At 42.3% G+C, this 20,538-nt stretch overlaps 1 protein-coding gene across 3 annotated transcripts in view; it reads right to left on the minus strand.

Annotated features, from left to right (window-relative positions):
• The window catches only part of SOCS6 (suppressor of cytokine signaling 6), a 102,361-nt gene that overhangs the window by 4,441 nt on the left and 77,382 nt on the right, over positions 1 to 20,538 (minus strand). For 2 of the 3 annotated variants that reach the window (XR_005791493.1, XR_005791492.1), the window contains exon 5: positions 1,306 to 1,441. The exons of the other annotated variant lie outside the window; for it this stretch is intronic. The gene's annotated coding sequence lies outside the window, so the exon portion shown is untranslated. The remainder of the gene's footprint in view (positions 1 to 1,305; positions 1,442 to 20,538) is intronic. 3 annotated transcript variants of the gene reach the window in all.

A 20,538-nucleotide genomic window follows, 5' to 3' on the forward strand; every position in this document is an offset into this window, starting at 1 on the left:
TCTGGAGGGATTATGGGGTACTTCAACTTTTTTATTTTCGACATTTTGAGTCGTTTGAATTTCTTACAGAGTGAATGCATTTTTCATAGGATACGTATATACTTTTTGCATTCAGAAACAGCCATCTGCACAGGTTGGGAACTTCCTAACTTGTTCTGTGCCACGTGCTCTTTTAATATCCCTCAGCACGTGGGTACTGCATGTAATTTTTGCAGTCTTACATCGTGATGCTATGCCCTAACAGATGCCCATAAAATATTCATTAAATAAGGGGCACCTGGGTGGTTCAGTAGGTTAAGCAACCAACTTTTGATTTCGGCTCAGGTCATGACCTCATGATTTGTGGGTTCGAGCCCCACGTTGGGCTTTCCGCTGACCCCGTGGAGCCTGCGTGGGATCCTCTGTCTCCCTCTCTCTGCCCCTCCCCTGCTCTCTCTCTCTCAAAATAAATAAACATTAAAAAAAATATGTTCATAAATAAAATAGTTAAGAAGTAAGCAACATTCATCTCTCAGCACAGGAACACGTAGAGAAGGAGCCTGCCCATCAGTGTCTCGTCATTGTTGCGTTGCTGAATTCTGTCTACAATGAGCGGGAAAGGAGGGAGAGAAACAGCAGAATGGGAACCCAGAGGTGTGTGCTGAGCCGCTGCCCTTCACGCACTCACCGAACGCTGAGTAACACTGGAAGGTTGTGCCTACAATTGCCTATTGGTTGTGCCTATTGGACTTTGGTCCGAACCCCCGCCCTCCTGTCTGCCTCTGCTGCAGCACGCCGGCCGCCCCGTCCTGATCCCCTCCAGGGTGGTGTTCGGTGCCCCGATAACCTTGACGGTAAACCAGGATCATCCCCCTGGGTGCTGCCCTGTGTAGCAGCCCCACAGGGAAGGGCAGCCACACCCGGCCTCCTGGGGCGACAGGGCCCTAGGCACCACGTGCTCTGCCAGACAGTCGCTGGCCTCGAAGTCTCACCTCCTAAGCCTGATGGCTTCATAAAGAGCCGGCTGAGTACTAGCTGTTTTTATTCAAGACTTGGGCTCAAAACTAAGCTAAACCCGATCAGGAGATTATGTCAAGGGAAGAAATGCTGAATTGGCTTTCTGGTGGCTCTGAGATAAAGAGCTGTTGCAGCCCGGCCGTGGTCCGGGAGGGCACCACCGAACAGTTCAATCAGTGGAGCCTATTTTGGTATGTTTGTGGGAAAAGTCAGCCATGGGATGCATGTGCTCCGTGCTGCCCCCCGTGCTCGGGGCTTAGCCTCGGCACGCTGCAGAGGATCCAAAGCAGAGGGCGGGGGACGACTCACATCACCATCAGGCAGCTCCAGAATGTTCCTTGGCTCCCACATCACTGAGTCAATCTGCGGCCCAATCCAGGACAACGGGAGCCCGTGGTGAGTTTGGGTATGAAACCACAGAAACAAACCCTAAGTGCCCAGAGATCTGGAGAAAGAGGTATAATGAATTCTTTACCAGTGAGCTTTCACAGTATCCACAGGTCCTCCTTACCCAGCCTTTCAATGACAAGATCTCACTGCCTGCCTTTATCTTAAACCACGTATTTAGGACTTGGACCATGTCTGTATCTTTGCAGATGGCAGTTTAAGGTTTTTCAGTCTGAGCTCGCAGGCCACCTAAGGTCGAGGGAGCTTACAGGGGACTGAGGGTGGTAATGAGGACAGCCCTGAATCGGCACCCAAGCTGTTCCAACCAGACGGCGCCCCTGGTCTGTGGATGGTCTCAGACATCTGACAGTCTTGTGTCAAGGTCCTGGGGGTGCAGGTCTGAGGAAACCACTGACCAAATCAGGGAGAACGTGCAGGATGAATGAAATGTGTCCATTTCTTTTTTTCTCTCCTACCGCATTACTATAGCACTTGCTAAGGTTCGTGGGTGACCGAGGATAGGAAATACTTATTACGCCATTTTTGTTTGTTTGCGTTGCTGTGAGTTTAAGTGCACAGGCTGGGACAGAGTCTAAGCAGAAAAGTGTGCATCCTGACCCTCCTCATCTCCCCCCGCTGGCCTTCACTTTCCATTCCTATTTCCATTTTACTGCATCAACTCCCGCCTCACCACAGACTTCCTGTTTCCCCAGTCCCTCCCTACATAGGAACAGGTATAGTTTATATTCTTGAAAGAAACGTTTTTGTATGAAATAAACTTTCCTGTTGCCTCGAGTTGTAATATTATAAGGCAATTATTGGCAAGGAAAGAGACTTTTAAATATGGAGATCAAACAGAGGGTTGCTGGAGGGGTTGTGGGGAGGGGGGTGGGCTAAATGGGTGGGTAAGGGGCATTAAGGAATCGACTCCTGAAATCATTGTTGCACTATATGCTAACTAACTCGGATATAAATTTTAAAAATTAATTAATTAAAAAAAATTAAAAGGGGGTGCCTGAGTGGCTCAGTCGGTTAAGCCTCCAACTCCTAATTTCAGCTCAGGTCATGATCTTATGGTTCGTGAGTTTGAGCCCCACATCAGGTGCTGCATTGACAGTGCAGAGCCTGCTTGGGACTCTCTCTCTCTCTCTCTCTCTCTCTCTCTCTCTCTCTCTCCCCCACTCATGCTATCTCTGTCTCTCTCAAAACAAATAAACTTAATTTTTTAAAACAAAATGCGGAAGTCTAGTTCCAAAGGTAAATCCATGTGTGCTTTAAGGTAATCTGAGGAAATATCCAGAAAGAAGATGAGTGCTTTACTCATGAGACCTGCCCCCAACCATGGGATGCTGGAGCCCACTGTCTGGGGAAATCCGTGTCAAAGCGGAATGTCTGTGGATGGGGGACGCCTTGCCCAGGTGTCTGGACTAAACAACTATTTTCTTACTTCTTTCACATTCGTGCACTAATGTATGTTCATTCCCTCTTCACTCTTGGAACTCCCAAGTCTTCCAGGCACCAGAAACCCAAGCGCCATTGTGTCCTGTCCTCATTGTCAGCCCCTCTCGCCAGCTCCCTTCAAGCCCGGTGATGAGACCCGGGCTCCAGGTAGAACACATCCCTGACCTGGGGTTCTAGGACTCAGAGAAGAGGAAGAGCTACGTTGCTGATCCTCCCACCAGTGGGAGGGTCTCAGTCTGCTTAGGCTGCCCTAGCATTACAGACTGGGTGGCTTAAACACAGACATCGTTTTCACAGTTCTGGGGCTAGAAGTCCCAGATCAAGGTGCGGGATTGCCTCGGATGAGGGCTCTCTTCCCGGCTGCTAGATGGCCCCTTCTCCGTGTCCTCACATGGCCTTTCCTCTGTGCTCCCATGGAGAGAGAGCCCTGTGTGGCCTCTTCTCCTTATGAGGACACCGGTCCTGTCAGATAAGGGCCCCTCCCTATGACCTTGTTTACCCTCCCTTAAAGGCTCCAAACAGAGTCATATGAGGGGTTAGGGCTTCAACATATCAATTTAGATGGGGGGGGGGGCACGGGGAACACAATTCAGTCCATCACAGTGAGTGAACTGGTAAAGTTGCAAGAATTCAAAAGTCAAAAAACCTTTGCCTTTAATACGTAACAGCTGCTTGATAAGGGTGACAAGGAGAGCAATGGCTATATGATAAAAGTTTACAGATATTAGATGAGAAGCAAAACTAAGAGAAAATATAGCTTTGATCGAGGTATATGAGACTAAGACCAGTATTAATTGTAATACTTTACTTAAAATTTGTGAGCAATTTGAAGTCTATTAATATATTGTGAGAGACAGAGAGAGAGAGAGAGAGAGAAAGGGAGGGAGAGCTTGCACACGCAGGGGAAGGGCAGAGAGAGAGGGAGACAGAGGATACCAAGCAGGCTCCGTGCTGTCAGCATAGAGCACAGGACTCGAACTCACAAACCATGAGATCATGACCTGAGCTGATCTGGTTAAGTCGGCTTAACCAACGGAGCCACCTAAGTGCCCCTCATTTTACTCTTTATATCCCACAACATCACTTGATGAATGGAATGAACTATTGAAAGAATTAGTTGCTTGGAAGAGGAAGTGTTAGCAAAAGAAGCTGGGGTAGGCTTCATCTAAGCACTGTGTAAGAGAGGGGACTATGGCCAATGAGGTCTCATATCTAATTCACTCATCCATTCATCCCATAATTATTGACTGGTTGCCTGTTGGTGTTTGATGAATTTGACAGATGAAATAAAGTTGGCATTTTAGCAAGATGACCAGCTGCCCCATGGAAAAGGGATGGGAAGGGGCAAGGTTGGAAGCAGGAAGAGTCAGGGGCCACGGCAGTAATCCTGGTCAGAGGCTCTCCTTACAGAGAGGGGACATTCAAAAGTGAATGCCCATGACTATAGGCAAGGGTCTTTGTTTTTTAAGGTTCTGGTCACCACCACCCCCCGCCCTCCTCGTCCCCCTTATTCCAGCCTTATTGGCTGGATAGCTCTAGGTGCTGGGTTGTCCATTCCTAATTGGCTCGATTCCATTGTATGAGGGTGGTCTATGGCCCATCAAGAAACACTTCTTAAGATCAAGATTATAATAATGGTGGTTAAAATTAATGAATATTTACCATATGTCTTTACAATCTTCATCTTTGTAACAAGGCAAGGGGAGTTCGAATTAACGCAGTTAGGAGCATGCATTCAGGTCTTAGCTCCCCCTCACTAGCTCTGTGACCTTGAAAATTCTTAACCTCTCTGCACCTCAGTGTCCTTGACAGTTTCTAAGGATTAAATGAATTAATATATGCCCCTGTCCTCATGTACTTTTGTGTCTAGTTATCTAGTACATTCTTTCTCTAAACTTAAAATCAGCTAACGCCTTCTTACGAAGTAGATACTCCAGACCATTGATACTATATTATGCTGTAACTGGTCATTTTTAATCTCTGTTATCCCCAAGGCATAGGTCAGATCCTGGCACATCCTAAGAACTTAAATATGAAGCAGCACAGGTCAGTTCAATGGCTTCTCTGACCACATCCAGACCCCCGCCGTCACTAAGAGGAGTCCTTCTGGTGTATTCCTAACAACCACACATGATGGGGCAATTTAGAACGTTACCACATGGACATTGGTTCAACATTTTAAAGATTATTTAATTACATTGGTATGATTTGTTTAATATTTACACTTTTGCATAGTATTTCAGCAGCAGGATCCATCTCATGATAACTTTCTAATGTTATAAGAAAATTATTCCCAGGCCCAACCCAACCAGAGGTATTCTGTTTCTAAACAGGTCAGGAGACAAGGAAAGTTCTGGAAGTCTGGGGTGTCCTTTGCCTACACAGATGCCTGCCCTACACAAGTCCTATCAGAGCCTTGCTACTCCACTAACCTTTGAAAGCATCCTCGTGCACAGTTAATAAACAGGGATATTTCAGGTATTTCACTCCAGAGACTGATGGTATAAAGCATAATTAATTATATTTTAAGTACATTTTAAATGATCAATAGACCTAATCTGTTCTGTTAATTTTTATGGAATTCAATGACATTGAGTAAGTTGCTTTGGGTTACTTCCTCATCCAGACTTTCCATCTTTTCCTAAGAAATGGGGACCTTTCAGAGCCTGGGTTGGGACCCTTCTCTCACAGGGACTTAGCAGCTAAATCTACCAGTAGTTTTTCACTAATAGCTTTTATTACTTTTAGAAAAAACTATTTAAAAAAATTTTTTTAATGTTTATTTATTTTTGAGAGAGAAAGAGAGAGACAGAGCACGAGCCAGGGAGGGTCAGAGAGAGAGGGAGACACAGAATCCGAAGCAGGATCCAGGCTCCAAGCTGTCAGCACAGAGCCTGACGTGGGGCTCGAACTCACAAATCGTGAGATCATGACCTGAGTCAAAGTCGGATGCCCAACTGACTGAGCCACCCAGGCGCCCCAAGAGAAAACTATTTTTTAACTGCAATTTTCTCCAGTGACTAAAAGTCCAGAAAAAATAAAGAGAAATATCAAAATGATTACATAACCAAGACCAAAGGCTAAATGAGATTAAAGAACTAAATAGGTTTAAATTAGGTAAACATTAACTAAGTATGGTAGGCATCTGTAGTAGATATAAACATTTAAGGGATGCAGTCATCCAGGAAAAAGGAAATGTAAATGTAGATCACCAGAAACAAAAGTAAAATTAAGATTCACATACAGATCAGTATGTGATTCATTATAATAATGAAGCTGATATCATTATCAGACAGAATATAGCAACATATTAAAAGAATAACAGGGGGTGGGGCACCTGGGTGGCTCAGTTGGGTAAGCATCCGACCCTTGATTTCAGCTCAGGTCATGATCTCAGGATTCATGAGTTCAAGCTCCACATCAGGCTCTATGCTGACAGTGCAGAGCCTGCCTGGGATTCTCTCTGGCCCTGTTTTTCTGCCCCTCCCCCCCCCATATGTGCACTCTCTATCTCTCTCTCTCAAAATAAGTAAACTTAAAAAAATACAATTTTGATCAAGTAAATTTCATAGCTAAAATGAATAAATGGTTTATTATTCGGATATTAATGCAACTTACTGTGTTAAGAGAAAAATCCTATAATTATCTCTATAGATGCTAATGACATTTGATAAAATTCAACATTCTTAAATTTAAAAAATCTCAATATGTAAGTCTTAAATACAAAACTAAACACATGTCAGTGCACACATACATTATGCTTAGTGAAGAAATATTAGATGCATTCCTATTAAAATGAAAAAGATATCAGTAGCACAATCATTATTAAAAGTGTTCTGTAATTATCAGCCAATGAAAGTAGGCTAATAAAGGAATACAAAATATAAAAAATTTTAAAAAACATATATTTGGATTACTTTCTTTCTTTCTTTTTTAAAGATTTTATTTTTAAGTAACCTCTACACCCAACATGGGACTCGAACTCACAAGAGGCGAACTCAAGAGGCGCATGGCTCTACCGACTAGACAGGTGCCTGATGGAATTAATTTCTGATGACAGACTTGTAGACAGAGAAAACCCAAAGGAATGGACTAAAAAATTTTAGAAGCAATAAGAAAATACATAGAATTAGTAAACAAAAGCTGATTACCAAATAAGTAAAGAACATCAAGTTAGAAAATGTGATGGAAGGGGGACCCAATTCTGTGATTCCAACAAAAATGATGAAATCCCTAGTGATGAGCATACCAAGATGTCTAGGCAGTCTAGTTGTGTTTCAGGCAAATGCTACCAAGGGACTGTGATGAAAGCTATTTGCCTCGTTCCCCACTTTCTCCTAAGATTTTAGCTGAACCCACAATCATCCAGAACAAAACTGTTTTGCAACCTTGCCTGCAGTAAGTACAACCATTTGGCTAGGCGAAGTCCGTGTGGGTAAATGTAGGTGGGGTGTGCTAACTTGGGGTGAGGAGGTCCCTAGAGAGGACACAGCCTGGCTGGCTACCTCTGTCCTCCCAAACAGGTGCAGGGGGTGCTGGAGCAGCCATCCTGTCCGTGAGACAGAGGCCATGCTGAGGACAGGAAAGTGACAAAGCATGAGGCCGGGTCTCCAATGACAGAGGCCTGGACAAACCCATCTGTGTTCATGAGCAAAGGTTCTCATTCAAGGAACTGTGATTTTCTGTTTGCAATCAATCACAGCTGGACCGAAAAGAAGACTGGGAAGCAAGACAGATGAAGCACATCTCTTCCTACAGAACTCCTTTCTATGTTTGTTGATTTCACATCAATTACCAGCCTCCCTTTCCTCATCTCCCAGTTCCCCACAGGAATATTTATGTCTGTTTTATTGTGTTTTTATGTTTGCAAATATAGTAAAACCTTGGATTGTGAGTAACTTGTTCTTCAAACGTTCTCCAAGACGAGCAAGCATTTCTAATAAATTTTAACTTGATAAACAAGCGATGTCTTGCAATACGAGTAGTATGTGACACTGAACATCACATGATCACAACTGAGCCAATGGTTCTTCTCTCTCTCCTGTCTCTCTCTCTCTCTCTCTCTCGATTGTGGGTGATCATCTCCCATGCCCGGATCTCAGTCTCAGGCCATGGTGTTTGTCAGAAATCAGTGATTTTTCAGAACGTTGGAAGGCGCCCACAACTGGCATCCAACTGTTGCCATCATGAGGAACAGCAAGAACTTATGGAGGAGATACCATCTGCAGAGGAGGAGAAAAAGGCAGAGGAACCCCTCACTTCCAATGAGATTAGGGAGATGTGTAAAATATGGGAAACTGCAAAATTTTGTAGTTTTCAACAAAAACTACCACCCAAATAAGGCCGTAGCAGTGTGAGCCATGAATCTGTTTAACAACAATGCAATGTCACATTTCCATGAAATCCTCAAAAGGAGGCAAAATCAAGCATCATTGGATAGATTCCTTGTTAAACTTTCATGAAAAGAAAAAGATTCTATTGAGCCAATAGATAGCAGTGATTCTGTTAGTGACAGAGAAAGTCTTCTAACACAATAACTCTCCTCTCTCTTGTCTCCTCTCTCGTCCACCCTCTTTGTCTTACCTCAAAGGTAAGTTCAAGTTAATTTGTTTATTTTTCTTTATATTTTATTTATTATTTTGTATTATATTACAGTATTGTAATCATTTTTATATTAATATCTTGGGGTTGTGGAACGAATCATCTGAGTTTCCATTATTTCTTATGGGGAAATTCGCTTTGATATACAAGTGCTTTGGATTACAAGCATGTTTCCGGAATGAATTATGCTCGCAAACCAAGGTTTTACTGTATTAAAAATACATTACAACCTCCTAACCCCTTTCTTCATGAACCCAGTGTGACCTAAGAACCCACCATCCAGGCTCCGCACTGGCTCCCTAGATAACAAACTCGATTCTGCCAGTCTTGTGTTTAAGAGTCAGTATTACACCACTTACAGACCCCTCAAATCCTTCATCATTGGCCCCTGGCTCTGTCTTCCGCTTCCCTCCCAATGTACCCACAACCACCCCACCAACCAATTACAGAATCCCACACGGTTCTCCCAGAGCACCTGGCTGTCCTGCCCCTGTGGCTTCACACAATGTCTCTTCTCTGCCAGGAATGCCCGACGTCTGCGCTGGTCTGCTCACCTCTCCACCCTTCTCAGCTCATGTTAGTAATGCCCCCCAGACTCCCCCTAGACTTCTTCTCTGTCCCCCTAAACCAAGCAGGTTCTCCTCTTTTGTGATCCTTTTCAGGGTTTCCCTGACACCCTGATATAACCTCGAAACATGGTAAACATTCCTTTCTCTTCCTTCTGCCTCCATGAGAACAAAACCAAACAGAAGCCATTTGAGTGACATCACACACTCTTAAAGCAATGGCTGAACTAATCAGTCAACCTCAAAGGCAGTGTTTCTCAAACCCTGAGAATTCACAGGTCAATCTAGAATACTTCCTCTGCGCCCAGTTTGAGAAAGGTCACTTTAGATGGTCAGTGAATATTGATTCAATTAAAAACACAACAAAAATAAATAAATAAGAAACAAACAAAAAACAAAGACACAACACAGACACTGGGACTGAACAGTAGCACTGGGACATGATGAGGTCATTCAGATAATAATAAATAAATTTATGGGTTTTTAAAAATTATTATCCATACAAATTATCCAAGTATTTGGATAATAATTGCATATCCGATTGCCCATATATACAATTTTTAAATTTGTTCACATACATTGCACATCCTTAAAAACATGCCTGTGGATGCCAATTTGAGGAGAAGAGTTATTTATTATTCCCTTAGGAGTCCTATATCCCTTACTTCAGAAAAACGCATATTTTGCAAACCGTATGTGGACATGGTTTCATAAATGCCTCAAGCCCACCATGAACCTAATTTAATGCTAATTTAAATGCTGGAGAACACTAGCCTTTCATCTCAAACAGAATCATCATCAAACAGTGTCAGCCCTCAGGAAGCATTCAGTGAGTTCAACAGTCTCCTAGATTTTACCAAACCACCCATGAATTACCCCATAAGGAATCTTTTGTTCCAGACCCACGCCAAGTGAACCTGTGACCCGAGTTCAACCAAGCTTCTCTTAATCCCCACCCCACCCCCACCAAAGACCCCACAGCGTTAAGTTCTCTGGAGTAGTTGTACATCACAACTCACCTCTAAGCTTTCTGAAACGTAGATGGGAAAGGTGAGAAAGACTAAGAGAACAAGAGAAATCTCTGGGACAGAAAGTAGAGAGAGCCAGCTCCTAAAAAGACTTTTCCCCACAACATGGGAACGCTCTTGAAGATCCGGGCTCTCCTTAGACTCTGCAGGCATAGCACGTGCACTTTCTGGCCGGCTCCTGTAAGGCCACACTTCTGCACACTAAGGCAGCAATAAAGTAAGGAAAGCAAAATGATTTTCTAGAAGTATCGCTGAAAAAAGGACCCTCAAAACTGTGAAGGAATATTTTGATAGGCAACAAGCAGTTAATCACAACATGCTTCAAAAGATGAAGGCACACTTTACATATTGGATACAGTCAAATCTTCACGAACGAAGTTAGTCCTGAAATTGCATGTAGTTTTATGTAATAAAACACTGTCTCCTCTTTATATGTAACTCTGTAGGTGTGGCCAGGTAATGAACTTTAATTCTACATAGCTGCTAAGAAGACGTCTTAAGACCACACGGCTGTTCACCAGGGGATGCCAGTAGGATGCTTAGGTTTTCCATATACCTTTGGTTGAGGAATAAAAATCAGAACTAATTACTCATTCTTTCAATTTTTCTTCCAAACAGAATTTTCCTTCAGGCCACCATCCTTTGTTTACAAATGAAGTCAGGCAAATTGAACTAACTCGGATTTCACTAGGCACACCGATTACATCAAATGCATAACTTTACTATCATGATTATCAAATTGCATAGCAGGAGGTAGACAAGGACATTAAATAAACGCTTACTTCACTGTTGTCCACTGAACTGATTAGGGGAGGAGCTAGTTGTCCTGCACATATGCGAGGAAGAAGGCAAATTTATGGCAGGAAGAATGTAAATTGTCAACCAATTTTTAAATAATTTTCAATGTATACTGTAACTGTATATTGAGTGCTACTCAAAATTAATATTCTGGGAGTTTTAAAAATATGGTCATACTACTGCTGTTGAAACACTGCTTGCTAGGATAGACATGGCCCTTATACCTATTTGTGGTCATGCTATTATTGTGTATTTATATATGGTCATATGATTTTGATGACTATCTGTGATGGAAGATGTGTCAAAAGAAGATAAAAAATGGAACATGTACATATGGATTAAGTATTAAAAGGAGCAGAACCGAGTGGGCAAAAGTTATGGATAGATAAAGGGGAAAATGTGAGAAGGGCAAAGGAAGGAGAAAGGAATAATTTAAGGTGCATAAAGAAGAGAAAATAGATTAGGACCATCAACAAACCTTTACACTGAATGTGAGGAAGGGGAAGAGAGAGAAAGAGAGAGGGAGATAGAATGGGAAGGAAGAAGTGCAACACTCGGAATGGAAACACATCACCACAAAGGAAAGGAGGAAGAAAAGGGATACAATGGGTAAAGGCGCGAAGATCAGAGTAGACTCTGCTGATACCCCTCCCACTCACTAGCCTGTGGGCTGGCCCTGAACATCGAGAACCACGCCCCCCCCGGAAATGGCCAGGAGGTCATGCCCTCCCCCAGGGACTGACTGGAACATCCTGAAGGCCAGCCCTCTGGCTGTCACTCATGCTTCCAGCAATGCTGTCCAATAGAGATAAAATGAGGGCCATACATGTCATTTAAAATTTTCCAGTAGCTACATTGTAAAATATTAACAGAGTAAAGAGTCCAGAAATAGACCCACATAGTTACAGTCAATTAATTTGTGGTAAAGATACAAGGCAATGCGATGGATTGAGGGAAGTCTTTGGAACTAATGACGGCACAACTGGCCTTCCATATACCAAAAAGAAAAAAAATAATAAACCACAACCTCAACCTCATGTCTTGTATGAAGGGTGCAAAATGAAACAAAGATTTCAATTCAAAGTACAAAGCTATAAAAGTTTCAGAAGAAAACATAGAAAATCTTTGTGACTGGGGTTAGCCAAGAGTTCTTAGATAAGACACCGGAAAACACAATTCAGAAAAGAAAAAAAAAACTTATAAATTGGACTTCATCAAAATTACAAACTTGCTCTATGAAAATACTGTCCAGAGAATGAAAACACAAGGCACAAAACTTGGAGAAAATGTTTGTAAATCACATATGCAAAGAAATACATAATTAACCCCCAAAACTCAATAGCAAAAATATAACTCAGAAATAAGCAGAAACTGAGACACTTCATCAAAGAGGTTATGCAGATGATAGTAAGTACATCTGAAAATGCACACGTTGGGGTGCCTGAGTGTCTCAGTTGGTTAAGTGTGGGACTCTCGGTTTGGCTCAGGTCATGGTATCACCTTTTGTTTCATGAGTTTGAGCCCCGCAGGGGGCTCTGTGTGGACAGTGCAGAGCCTACTTGGGGTTCTCTCTCTCTCTGTCTCTCTGCCCCTCCCCCACTCACTCTCTCTGTCTCTCTCAAAATGAATAAATGAAAAAACATTTTTTTAATGCACACGTCATTGGACGCCTGGGTGGCTCAGTCAGATGAGCATCCAACTGTTGATTTTGGCTCAGATCATGATCTCAGGGTCTTGAGATCCAGCACAGAATCAGGCTCCGCTGTGGGCATAGAGCCTGCTTGGGATTTGCTCTCTCAATATCCCTCTGCCCCTCCATGCAAGCACGTGCTCTCTCTCTCTCTTAAAAAAATAAAAGTGCTCATGTCATTAGCCATTACAGAAATGCCAGTAAAAACCATAGTAACCACCAGTCGGTTACTCATCCACTTCAGCCCAGGTCATGATCTCACAGTTCCTGAGTTCGAGCCCCGCATCAGGCTCTGCTGACAGCTCAGAGCCTGGAGCCTGCCTTAGATTCTGTGTCTCCCTCTCTCTCTGCCCCTCCCCCACTCACGCTCTGTCTCTCTTTCTCTTAAAAACAAAATAAACCTTAAAAAAAATTAAAAAAACCCCCCCCCCCCCACACACACACTGAGATGCCTCTACATATCCATTGGAACAGAGGGGTGCCGAAGCTGATTGTTCCCAGTGCAGGTGTGGAGGCAGAGCGGCGGGGACGCTCCTGGTCCCTGGCGAGAATGCAAAATGGGGCAGCCACTCTGGAAAGCTATTTCATATTTCTTAGAAAGTTAACCATCCACTGAACACGTGACCCAGCAATCCTGCTTCCGGGTGCTTGCCCAGGAGAGAGGAGAGCAGATGCCCCTCCCACAACCGTGTGCACATGCTCAGAGCAGCTCTATTTGTACCCGCCAAGCCCTAAACGTCATTTACACGGGAACCCACGTCGGGTTCTGTCCTAAGGCACCTTGTTTTCCAGGTGACGAAGAGACCTAACGAATAGGTGAACAACTGGGAAAACGAATGCTAGAAACTATAAACAGAGCAATGACAAAGGAAGACCGAATTGCAAAGTTGCAAATAACGGAATATCATCAAAGTTGTATTTGTGATACCTCTTAGACAGGAATTATTTTTTAAGCAGGAAACAAATAAAGATGTTTTAAAGGGATGAAAACAGAAGAACAGGATTATTTTAAATAAATGGCTTTTCCGTAAGCCCCTCTGGAGAGTAGCCCCGCAGCTCTTCCCAAAGTAAATGTGGTCTTACCACACCACCCCACAACCGCAATCTCAGACATTCAACCCAGAGAAAGGAAGACATTTCCACATGAGAACTTGCATGGGAATGTTCATAGCTGCTTCATTCATAATAGGCAACACTGGAGGCCACCCAAATGTCTTGCAATCGGGTGAGTGATTATACCCGATGAAGCATCCACGCCACAGAAAACCACCCAGGAATGAAAAGGCACGAGTGGTCCCTCGATGGATCTCCAGGGAATTATGCTGGATGAAAGAGCCAATTCCAAAAGGTTACTTATTCCATGATGCCGTGTATGTAACATTCTTGAAATTACAGAATTGTGGAAATAAAGAACAGATTGGTTGCTGCCAGGGGTTAGGATGGGAGAGAGGATGGTGTGGCTATGAAGGGATAACACGACCGAGCCTGCGGTGACCACACAGTTTAGTATCATGATCGTGGTGGTGGTTATGTAATAAGCCACACTGCATGGGGATACACATGACAAATGGTGAACTTGGGAGACGTCTACGGGTGGTACCCACAGCAGCATCTTAGTGTAGATACTATGCTATTGTTCCATAAAATGTTAACATGAGGGGAAGGTGCACAGGACCTCCCTAGACATTTCTTTGCAACTGCCTATGAATTTATAATTATTTCAAATTAAAAAGTTATAAAAATTTTAAAAATTAAATAAAAGGACCTTCTGAACATGATCACTAACTAATCATTTCAAGCACCCCTTTAAGTATTCTACAGACATAATTCCCTCAGGTAATCTTTTTCCTACTAATTCAAATTTTGTGCATACAAAATTCAAGAAGGTGACACTTGGCTACAGGAAAAAGGACATCCGCATACATTTTAATGAAGTTCACAAAACTGACAAATATCTTACATATTTTAATGCCACATATTTTTTCAGACAACAAATGATGTTTACAACTGCAATGATAATGAGACGACTCTTTACTCAAATTACTGTTTTTCATAGAAAAGAAATTGGCAGTGGGAAACCAACCCGTAGCCAGGAAGCTAATGGCTTACATTTCCAATGGGGAGACCTGTGTAAGGGGCTGCAGTCATCTTAAGTCTACTTGGCAGAATCTGCATTTATTTCTATTAAATTCACTTATCTTAATGGATAGAATTGTAGTACTGAAGGAAGGCAGTGTCCCCTGCTTGCCCAATGAGATTGAACAAGATATATTTAAAGGGTCATAAGCCCAACTGTGCAATGCAGTTGAATGGCTACTTAGGCACATTAGAGGATGAGACTAGAAAGCCCCTCCCACCCACCACCCACAAGGGGCACCTGGATGGCTCAGTCAGTTAAGCAACTGACTGGGACTGAGGTCATGATCTTGCGGTTTGTGGGTTCCAGCCCCGCATCGGGATCTCTGCTGTCAGTGCTGAGCCCGTTGGGATCCTCTGTCTCCCTGTCTCTCTGCCCCTCTCTTGCTGATGCTCTCTCTCTCTCAGAAAGAAAAAACCCTGTGGTGCTTTGGTGGCTCGGTCAGTTAAGCATCCGACTTTGGCTCAGGTCATGATCTCACAGTTTGTGAGTTCCAGCCCCACGTGGGGCTGTGTGCTGAGGCCAGCTAGGAGCCTGGAGCCTGCTTCAGATTCTGCGTCTCCCTCTCTCTCTACCCCTCCCCTGCTCGCACTCTGTGTCTCTCTCAAAAATAAATAAATATTAAAATAAATAAATAAAAATCAATGTAAAAACCTTAAAAAAAAATAAAGGAATACAAAGCCCCCAAATAGACTCACATGCTACATGAGCATATGGCCAAGGATGCAAGCAGCATTTCATATGGTTTGTTGCATTACTTAGGAAATGATGTTGGGACAAGTTTAGCATTAAGAAAGGAAAAGAAAAAATTGTTAGAGCTGAGAAAGGTAGCTTCCCCCACCCATGAGCTCCTCCTCGTGCAGAGAAAGTGAGTAGGAGGTCCGGCCAAGACCACACTACCATGAGGGCTCAGAGTTCACCTGCTATTTTTAGATGAAATGCCCCAATTTTTCACTGATGGCAATCATTTCAAACATCTTTAAAACAGTGAGCTGCCTTAACAAACTACCACAAGCTGGGTAGCTAGAACCACTGAAACTTTCTCCCTCCCACTTCTGCAGGCAAGGAGTCCAAGATCAAGGTGTCAGCGGGGTTGGCTCCTTCTGGAGGCTCTGAGGGAGAATGTGTTGTTAGCTGCCTTTCTCCTGGCCTCTGGGTCCAGAGGGACCTGGTATTCCTTGGATTATAGACACATCACTCCAGTCTCTGTTCCTGCATTGCATCTCCTGTCTGTGGTTTCCAAATTTCCCATGTTCTCTATGGACACTAATCACTGGATTGGGGTCTACCCTCACCCAGTAGGACCTCATTTAGCTTGACTGCATCTGCAAAGACCCTATTCCCAAAGTAGGTCACATGCACAGATACAGGGATTAAAGGCTTGAACATATTCTTTGGGGGGACATGATAAACCCATGACCCAAGCAAGCCCAATACAGCCCCGGCCACCAGTTTATATTATCTGTTTGCTGGCAAAATGAATTCTAGATAGTTAAAAATATTTGTAAAATAAAAAAGCATCAGAAAAGTGTTGAAGCAAATGTTTGCACACTTAAGAGGTAGAGAAAGACTTTTAAGCCTAACTCCAAGTGCAAAATTTATACAGAAAAAGGACTGAAAAAGTTGACAGATTTAACTACAAAAATATAAATGTCTCTCTACATTTAAAGAAATTAACATAGTAAAAATATAGATCAGGAATAATTATGTTATAGAAGATTGAAAACAGTCTGTATAAATACAATTAGAATTTCTTCTTATTCATTTATAACCCTCAGAAGAAAAATTGGCATAGGACCATAACAGAAAATTAACAAAAGAGGAAACACAAACGTTCTGTAGACATAGGGAAACATGTTGAACATTTCTAGTTATCAATGCACTGCAAATACAAAGCAATGACAAAGCTTTTTCTCCCCATTAAACACATCAAAATTAAAATCAAACCAACCCACAAAGGAAGCCCCAGTGGTGACAAGAAAGTGGGGGGATGGGCATCATCATACATTGCCAATAAAACTGTAAATTCTGCAACCCTTCTAGAGTCGGTTTGCCATCTGGTAGCAAAAGCCTTAAAAACATTTATCCTTTCTAATCAACAAAATTTTTCTTCTGGCAATTTACCCTAAATCACTAAGTGGGGAAGACGAACATTTGAACAAGGCTATCCATTGCAGCCATGTTTATAGCTGCAAAACATGTGGAAACAGCCCAAACATTGAATGCATTGGGTTTCCTGGGAAAGAGACTCTGAGACAGAGCTTTTGGGTGGTTACTGGGGGTCTGCTGTCGGCGTTCTGCTCTCAGGAGCAACTGGGGAAGAAAGGCTGGGAGAGGATGAGTGAAAAGAGAGGTTGTGTTGTGTTGCACTGGCCGGGAATATCCAATATGAGCCAGTACACCATGAGTTCTCAGCAGGGATGGCCCTTCAGCATTGAACGGAATTGAGACACGGGGCTGAGACTTGGTGTCCCCTTATCTACCAGTCACTGAATGTGGCTGTTCCCAGATGGAGGTGTCCTGTGGGCTAGGTGGCTGTCTGGCTAAGGAAAGGCAATCGCAGGACTCTGCTGTGAGCTCTCAGCAGGCAAAGATCTTCTGTTCTTTATCGTTACCTCCTGTGGTTGCCCCAGCAGTACATCTATTGACAATTCTTACGGTAAATCACACCTCTCTTTTTTTTCCCAGCATTCTTGGGGTATAATTGACAGATGGAAGTTGTACATATTTAAGATGTGCAACATAATGGTTTAAGATACATACTGAGAGTGCAAGGATTACCACAGTCAAGTTTATTAACATACCCATCACCTCACACAGTTACCACTGTTTGTGTGCATGTGTGGTAAGAACACGCAAGATCCACTCCCTTAACCGATTTCAAGTATACAATACAGTGCTATTAACTAAAGTCACCAGGCTGTACATTAGATCCCCAAAACTTCCTCATTTTATAACTGAAAGTGGTAAGTCACATTTTTCAACATTCCTCAGTAAGATGAGGCTAAATTCATTTTCTGTATTAATTACTGTGGGAAAGGCTTACAGCACAGGGTGCAGTGATAAAAACAGTGAATCAACAACTGTCTACTTATTGAGGACCTACTGTATGCCAGATGCTATTCTAGGAATTAGAACAGATAATAAGATAAGGAAGACAGTCACCTGAAGGAGATTTCATTCTGGTGAGGGGGCAGAGCATGTACATGATGATATTTTTGTTATTTTTTTCTAATGTTTATTTATCTACTTTGGGAGACAGAGAGTGTGCATGTGTGAGTGAGGGAGGGGCAGAGAGAGAATGAGAGACAGAGAATCCCAATCAGTCTCCTTGTTGTCAGTGCAGAGCCCAACTCATGGCTGGAACCCACCAACGCTGAGATCATGACCTGAGCTGAAATCAAGAGTCAGACACTGAACCAACTGAGCCACCCAGGTGCCCCCGTTTTTGTTATTTTAAAATAAAAGGATATACACATAGAAAAGCTTATATATGATATATACACACAGTCATATCATAGTTATAATTTATATAAAAATTGGAAAGAAGAACCATTAAAATGCTGCCACCCCAATTGGTGAGATTATAGATAATTTTTCTTTTTTTTCTGTTTAAAAATTTTTTTTAATGTTTATTTATTTTTGAGACAGAGAGAGCATGAGTGGGGGAGGAGAAGGGAGAGAGGGAGACACAGAATCTGAAGCAGGTTCCAGGCTCTGAACTGTCAGCACAGAGCCCAACGTGGGGCTCGAACTCACGAACTGTGAGATCATGACCTAAATCAGAAGCTTTACTGACTGAGCCACCCAGGCACCCCGATAATTTTTCTTTTTTAAAATCTGTATTTTCATGGATTTCTTTTGAAATAAGTGATGGAGAATGAAATAAGGCTTTAAAGAAAATTTTTTTTAAATGTTTATTTATTTTTGAGAATGGGAGAGACAGAGTGGTGAGTGGGAGAGGTGCAGAGAGAGAGGGAGACACAGAATTGGAAGCAGGCTCCAGGCTCTGAGCTGTTAGCACAGAGCCTGATGCGGGGCTCGAACCCATGAACTGCCAGATCATGACCTGAGCTGAAGCTGGAGGCCCAACCAATTAAGCCACCCAGGCGCCCCTGAAATAATGCTTTTAAAAAGGAGAAATAGTTATATTTAAATCCCCTTTTTTTACATCAGAGGAAACCACAGTCCTAATACTTACTCCAACTGTATCTCAAAATTGTAGGACCACTAGAAATGACAGAATTATTATTGGCCTATGAAGCTCACCACATATGTTAAGCACCGACCCTATTGCCCAGTTTTAACTCCTACAAAGTCACTGCATGCAGACTGGCAGAACTAGAAGCAGAACCCAGGGAACAGGTAAATCTTTCTTCTGAGGAACAGAAGTCAATTTGCAGTGATGACTGTGTATTTTTACTGGGCCCACAAAGAGCCACGAGGCTACCTTCAGTGCTGGAGGCCTTTGATTTAGAAGCAGGTCTATGCCTGCTTTTCCTAAGAGACAGGGAATGCTATTTTAGCAAGGATTATGGAAGTAAAGAATGTTGCCTATTCGGAGCATAAAAACCAATGAAAAGAACCATACAGGAGAGGTAAGAGAATATACTAAAGAAAACGTTACTAGGGAAAATATCAAGACTAAAAGTATATAGTAAATGGATCATCTTGTTAGCCGATCAGTTTTAATGGACGATCTGAGAATGAGTCAAAGGTTGATTGATTTTATTTCACTCTTTTGTGCCCAGATGAGAAAACTGAAGAGATATTAATGACAAAGGAAACAGCAACAACAACAACAGCAGCAACAACAACAACAACAACAACAACAACAGCAACAGGGATTTCCCCAGAATCTCGTTTGTATATTCAGAATATTGCATATTCTGCCAAATTCACAGAAAAATGCAATAAATATGTTTGGCTTCAACCAAAACTGGATGGATTATTCCTGCTGATGCAGACATTGATGTAAGACACTGGAAAGTCACATAACTAAGGATAGATGATTGACTTTCATGGTTCATGCAGAATACAAATGGTTCCTTGTTAATAGAACCAAAGTCTCTCGGGAAAATAATGTCCAATTTCCTTTCACATTTGAAGTGAAATCCTGGTTGTATATATTAGGAAACTTCACAGGCCTTCATTCTCCTTTTAAAACAACCTGAAAATAATTTTTATTATTATTTTCATTTTTCTACATTTCCTATGTGAATTTCCACTTAATAGAATGAAACAAATCATGTATTTCTCAAAGTTTATGAGATGAAAAATTTGTATACAGAAAGACAAAAGTTTCGAAACCAAAGGCACTTGGGTTTTGGAAGATATTTATAAGAGTGTAAAAAAAGACAATCTAAGAAATTTTTCGAAAATAAATAAAGCTCATCCTGTTCCATTCCATAATCATTTATCAAGAATCTATTTTACATTAATCACTGTCCTGTGTTCAGGGAATTCAAAGATGGATAAGAAGCATCCCTAAGAAGCATATGTATTAGTATGGTGGACAGATACATACAAATAGATCATTTTGATATAATGCTCAAGTGACATGATAGAGGTATTGATTGAATTGCAGGTATTCAAACATGAGATTTTTTTTAAGCCACACAGATATAATCAATTAAGAAACAAGGGAGATAAATAGATATTTTACAATATGTATGGTAGGCAGAATCGTGGCCCCCAAAGATGTCCACGTCCTAACCTAGAACCTGCAGATATGTTAGATTATATGGCAAAGGGGAACCACAGTAGCAGATGAATTAAAGATGTTCATTGGCCAGGGTGTCTGGGTGGCTCAGTTGGTGAAGCCTCTGACTCTCGATTTTGGCTCGGGTCACGATCACCATCTCGTGGTTCATG

This window comes from Herpailurus yagouaroundi, unplaced genomic scaffold (genome assembly GCF_014898765.1).
Source record: "Herpailurus yagouaroundi ecotype Mexico unplaced genomic scaffold, PumYag 142, whole genome shotgun sequence".
NCBI lineage: Eukaryota > Metazoa > Chordata > Mammalia > Carnivora > Felidae > Herpailurus > Herpailurus yagouaroundi.